The sequence below is a fragment of the Limulus polyphemus genome, unplaced genomic scaffold (assembly GCF_000517525.1).
Source record: "Limulus polyphemus unplaced genomic scaffold, Limulus_polyphemus-2.1.2 Scaffold4826, whole genome shotgun sequence".
Classification (NCBI taxonomy): domain Eukaryota; kingdom Metazoa; phylum Arthropoda; class Merostomata; order Xiphosura; family Limulidae; genus Limulus; species Limulus polyphemus.
In genome coordinates this window covers 46,249-53,209 of record NW_013670436.1, presented here as the reverse complement: position 1 = coordinate 53,209, position 6,961 = coordinate 46,249, and positions in this window count along the sequence as shown.

Here is a 6,961-nt window from a genome sequence, read left to right as displayed (position 1 = left end):
CAAACAAACTGTACAATGTATGATTACTAAGTGCCTTATACTTTCTGTGCCTAAAATTCCTATCCAGGTTGTGAGTATATATATATCTTTAGAAATGTGTGGGTAACGCTCATATGATGCAATATATAATCAGTTTCTGATTCATCTTGATTTTTGTTTTGATAATTTTAGTGTTAGGTTGAATGATTTTCATCACAATTCTCGAATACTCTGTGCAGATATCAAAACAATATCGCTGTCACTTTGTTAGCTCCTGTGACAACAGTTAAAATTATTATAGTGCGGCGTGTGGATGAACTACTTTGAAAATATATTTTTAATATTTGCCTGTAGAGGTCGTGTGCTTGGACAGGGTGTCTAAATTGTTCAAAACACTATGTCGACGTCTGTCTTACATATTATCACTGACCAATATCGGGGTTATATCACATTGAAGAATGTGTAACAAGGTATTTAGGGTTTAACTATATTTTATAGAATGTGTGTGTGTGTGTGTGAAACAATTAAGTTTTACAGTGTTTTTGAATCTTGAAAAATGCTCGACACTTACAGTGTCATTTTGAAAAACTTTGTCTCCACGTGCTTAACCACATCACTCTTTATTTTACATCTTGTCTTGGAAAGATAACTTACAAGTCTTCACTGTAGTCGTGTGAATCTTTCTGCAGTTGTGCTGCTAGCCGAACATCTTAACGTTCCCTCATCAGGATCTCTTTGTGTCTGGTCACTTCTCTAACCTCTAGACCTCTTGATGTACATCAAGATTTCTTGATTTCTGATCATTTCTCCAAGGTGTAAATCAGGACCACTTTGTCTGATAACTTCTCCAGGGTATGCAAGTTTTTATAAACAAATAAATAAATAAAGGTATGTCTGGTGTAAGGCTGGAATTTGTAAAGGACTGCTCTTGTCTTACTTTGTGGGTAGACAACATTACGGTCTCTTTACTCAGGGCCAAGAAACCGAAACGTCATCCCTCTAAGTAGGTAGGTAAGGAAGAACATTTCGACATTACAATGTTTTACCGTCTAAGATACAAAATCAGCAACGTACGCCGCCCACATACAAATCTGCACGGATTGTGAGTTGATGTCACTACTTAAGTAAAATCATATGGACGTGTACTTGAATTCATGAAAAAACATTGCTGTTCACAAAGCTTCGACATGAACGCTATTAGACTACATTAGAGAAAGGTTGTCTGTGGGGGGTAAAGCTTGTTATAAAACGAGGCTTTAAACATTAGTTGAAGAGGACTGGATAGAGGAGCTGGCGAGCCGGTTTCGAATCCGTGCGATACCACAAACTATTCAGTACACTTCAATCTGTGATTGCATGATACTCAAACAATTACCGTAGATGATAGGTGGTAGGGTATTGCTAATTAGCTGTCTTCCCTCTGGTCGATAGTTCAAAATTAGGGACAGCGGCAAATAGCCCGAGTAACTTTGTCCTAAATACAAATATTAAGAGGTTCAAAGACTCTTGAAGAGAACACAGCCACTTTGTTTTTATTTACAAAATCAATAAGGTTCTTACAAGATAAAATAAGGTTTTAGTTGGGACAAAGGTGCAGCGAAGTGTTCCAACACTTGAGTCACTTTTTATATAAGTTTTTACATGTTTTTTGACAGAAGAATCAATGCTGTCTCGGGAATTGTTTAGAACCATATGAAGCAAGTTGTATTAAGACACAATAGGAAGTGAGTCAAAGCTGTGATTGGACACATTAAGAAGTATATGAGATAAACTTGTGTTAAGACATGTTAGGAAATATACGAGTCAAAGTTCTGCTATGACACATTAGGAAGTGAGTCAAAGTTGTGTAATGACACATTAGGAAGTGAGTCAAAGTTGTGCCATGACACATTAGGGAGTGAGTCAAAGTTGTTCTATGACACAGTAGGAGGTTTCAAGACTTTCATTGTATGACCTTCGTTTTGTTACTCATCTTAATATAAAACTTGATATTTTTACAAGTAGTTTTTAAATGTTTAAACTGAAAAGCAGTTGCTTGCTCATGTTTGTATGTTCATGCAATAAAATTACGATGTATTTTCATATATTCTAAAGTAAAAGTTATTTTATCCTTACCTTGCAGCAGCTCTTCAGTGTTTTTGTGATTGGGAGGTTTTATGACCCTATGAATGTTTTGTGATTGGGACGATTATGACCCGATGAATTTACTTAGTTTTTGTCATTTAACTGTCCCATTTTTTTTTTATTTATTTACTTTATACCGTCAGGCTTTCTTTATATGAGGCCCCACATTGTTGCAGTGGTAAGTAAGTCTGAGGGCTTATAACGCGAAAAACTGGACTTCGATACCTGCGATGGGCACAGCACGGATAGCCCATTGTGTAGATTTGGATATCAATAAACATATAATCGTAACGTAATATTCTATGGTGGCTAAAAAAAATAACAATATTCTAAAGATCCAACGGTCAATATTCACCGAAAAAAGATAATTTTTATTAAGTAGTGTGTTTAATTTCGGTTTTGTTTTATTAAAAAAAAATAATAAACTGTAAAATCCCAACGATTGTATTTCGTCTGCCCTTCTAAATTGGTAGACAGTACATAAATGTTATATTAATATTTTGATCTAAGAGACTTGAAAAAAGGGTTCGTTTTTTAAGCATATCCAATGTGTGTAATTTAGCAACATTTTCTTGATGTCTTCATATTCGTAACTAAAAAAAAAAAATATTTCTTTAAGATTTTAATTATTATTAGGAGTTTTGTTTTAAACTTTTGAGTGTTGAATTTAGTTTATTTGAGTAGAAAATCAACTCCATGAACGCCAAAAATGGTAGACTTGCCTTGGTTGAACACGGATATTTTTGTGATTTTTATTGTTTTTTTTTATATATATACAATAAAAGTGTTAATAACCTTAGAGGCTTCCACCTACATTATTTGAAGACATTTCCGTTCCGTGAATGAAACAGACTGACGAAACTTTTTTTTTTATTATTACTATTAATATTATTTTTGGGGGAGAGTACACTTGTCCGCAACTTATCAGGCTGTAAAATGCTGAACTCGTATCAAGTTTTAGTCTTGATACCAAGAATCGTTACGACACGCACTGCCTAAATAGGTCACGATCCGAACGTTGTCACAGTTTCGTATTAAGTTTCAATCTCATTTGAAAAATCGATTTTCAAAACTGACAAATCCCGGCTGTTCATTATAAAGCGTATTATGCCAGCGTGTATGTAGATTATTAATTTAATAAAAAGAAGAGAGAGAGAGAGAGAAAAAGAAAGAAAGAAAAACACCTTAGAACTTGTGTAAATATTTCGGAAGCAAATGGTAGTTAAAAAAAAAAAAGACTAGGCAGAAAACTATTGTTGATATAATTAGCTAGTTCATAATTAATATGTACAAATAGAAAGTCTCAAATATATTTTAAAACATATATTAGTTCCCCCCCCCCTTCATAAAGTAATTACATTTTAATGTATACTTCGAAATGTCTCTGGCATAAACAAGTTAAACAGCCAGCAAATATTCAATGGTGTAGTAATAGAATAGGTAACACTGTTCTAAAGATAATAAACTAACATGAAACCTTTAACACGAAAACTTACTTATATAAACAGTTATAAAACCTTTAACACGAAAACTTACTTATATAAACTGTTATAAAACCTTTAACACGAAAACTTACTTATATAAACTGTTATGAAACCTCTCTCACAAAGGTAGACTTATATAAACAGTTATAAAACCTTTAACACGAAAACTTACTTATATAAACAGTTATGAAACCTTTAACACGAAAACTTACTTAAATAAACTGTTATGAAACCTTTAACACGAAAACTACTTAAATAAACTGTTATGAAACCTATCTCACAAAGGTAGACTTATATAAACAGTTATGAAACCTTTATCACAAAGGTAGACTTATATAAACTGTTATGAAACCTCTCTCACAAAGGTAGACTTACATAAACTGTTATCAAACCTCTCTCACGAAGGCAGACTTACATAAACTGTTATGAAAAAAAGAGGTTAATAGTTTATTTGATTACCTGCATCAGTTAAACTAATTATGTTAAGTACAAAGTTTCTAAGTAGACAAAAGGAAGTCAACATTTATTATTATTATTCCTGCAATGTAGACTGTTTGTTTCAGCTACTACTTTTCTTCACGAGATCGTTTTCGTCAAAATAATTTTAGGCATGTTTTATATATTTAGATTTCGTGTTTTACCCAAATTTTGCAGTTCGCTCCAACCCAAATCGGTTAAAATTAACAACTTCGAAAGAGCAGGAAATTGTTATGTCCTCAGGCTGGGTTTTATAAGAATGTCGTAAAACGACATTCGAATTCCTTGTAGCCTCAAAGCAAACATTTAAGTCATTCAGTGTTTACAGTTTTTGAAAGGAAACTAAATATAAAGAACCACGAGAGAAAGTACGTCGAAGTAACTCGTAACTTCTTGTCTCAAACTTCAAAACATTCAAACAAAAACCAGTAAGTTGTTATAGCTTAAGAACTTGTAAATGCCACCATGTCAATAAGCAATGCGTTTCCGTAATCCAAAATATATTAAGAATACAACAGGATAAACTACTCAGCAAGGCTTAGCGTTCGTTGTATTTTCAATCTCCAGTTCATACCATTTACTACCGGTGAGGTCCACGTATTCCATCATATTGGGTAATTTTTTATGTTTTGTCTGTTAAAACACTGTTCACCGATGAAAATCAGGAATAAGCTCGAGGGCTTATAACGTTAAAACTACAGGTTAGATACCCGCAGCGAGCGCAGTGCAGACAAATCACTGTGTAGTTTGGTGCTTAAACAAACAACACCCAGTTAAATATTTGACAAACACAGATGATCTCAGCAGCAAACAGTGTAATTAATTACAATACTGATGGTATTTTTGTATACGTTGTTTTCTGTGATTTAGACACCACGTGACCAACAAGCCAATCATAAACAGTTTTAAAGTACAATAGGGTCCATATCCTCATCGATAACTCTAGGGTGAAGCCCAACAAAATAAAAGTAGTTCTGATACATTCTTTCCACTGCGATTTTACGTAGGCTGTGTTTATCACGTGACTTGATAATTTGCATATTCAGAATCGTTTTGATATAACTTATTCAACCCTGCAGTTCCAACAGTTCCAGTGATCCCTAACTTTCTAGTTCTTGTCTATATAGAAAGAACTCATAAGAATTTGTTTCTAATTGATCCATACAAATTAATGTACTGGATACTTCAACAAATATTTGGTGTGTCTACATATATCGGAAAGTGTGCTAGTACTCTCTATGCAGGAATGGCACTGAACGTTCGTATTAAAGCAATACAAAAGTCATCTGGATTTACTTCTATACAGGTTACCAGATGTTAGATATGAAGAGCTACCTGGCATAAGCACTCTATCTCCGGTATATATGCCGCTTTTCAGCTATCCAGAGCGTCCCAAGGTCGAAAACCGGCGAATAGCCAAAACAGAAATTTCTTATTTTAGTTCATCATCATCATCTTTCTTCGACAGGCCTAGCGCCTACCTGGTTCTAGAAGTAACTATAATTTTATCATCATTTGATGGAGCAAAGCAGTCTTTACGATCTTTGACTATCTGTTTTATTATTATTCTATCCAAAATTTAAAGAACTGAAAAAAATCATAATTCTAGTGTAAACGATGTTATTAACCCTTGAAGTTAGTTTTTACAAAAATCTGGTGTTTCTTTTAAAAGCTTAAGTACAGGGTGAAACAGGAATTACCAGCTAAAAATAGATGAACATTAGATGACTGTAAAATGTATATACTCAATGATTTGTACAATATACAATTGGTGTCTTTAGGGAGCAAACCCCTATATTATATATAAAGTGAAGGGAAAAAAACATCAACTAACACACATACAGTTAACTAGAAACTAGATATGAATATGTCACATAGTAACTCACGTACGCCATTTTATAAAAAATAGACAAACAAGTATTATGAGAAAAAAAAATTATCACTAAAACAAAAAAAAAGCTATGTAGGACTGGCTACTGAACTTGTAAAAAAAAAAGGAACCAAACAAGATGAGGATGGAAAGGAACATGTCACTTAATCCGCTAATGATCACATAGCAGACTAAGCTGTCTAGACTTTACACGGAGAATAAAATCAGTAAATCCATGTAAGGTCGAGATAGCTTAGTCTGCTATGTGGATATTAGCCGATCAAGTGACATGTCCACTTCCATCCCTGTCTTGTTTGGTTCCTCTTTTTACACGTTCAGTAGTCAGCCCTACATAGTTTTTTATTTAGCAGTATTTTATCCCTAATACTTCTCTCTCTCTCTCTCTACTATATATATATATATATGTATACATAGAGAGAGAGAGAAAGATCTATAACAGTTGTCTATAAGAGAAAACACCAACAACTTAAGTAGTCTCTATGATTATCAAACTACAGATGTTTTTTGTACCTAATAACATAAACAACATATCTCAATACATGGATGATAATTATAGCTAATACATAGCAACAGATATGGGATGTTTGTCATACGTAACGACTTAGCAACAGATATGGGATGCTTATTATACGTGACGACATAGCAACAGATATGGGATGCTTATTATACGTATCGACATAGCAACAGATGTGAGATGCTTATTATACGTGATGACATAGGAACAGGTATGGGACGTTTGTTATACGTGACGACATAGCAACAGATATGGGATGCTTATTATACGTGATGGTATAGTAACAGATATGGGATGTTTATTATACGTATCGACATAGCAACAGATGTGAGATGCTTATTATACGTGACGACATAGCAACAGATATGGGATGCTTATTATACGTGATGGTATAGTAACAGATATGGGGTGTTTATTATACGTGATGACATAGTAACAGATGTTGAATATTTGTTATATACAACAGCACATCATAAGTGATCACATGTCAAC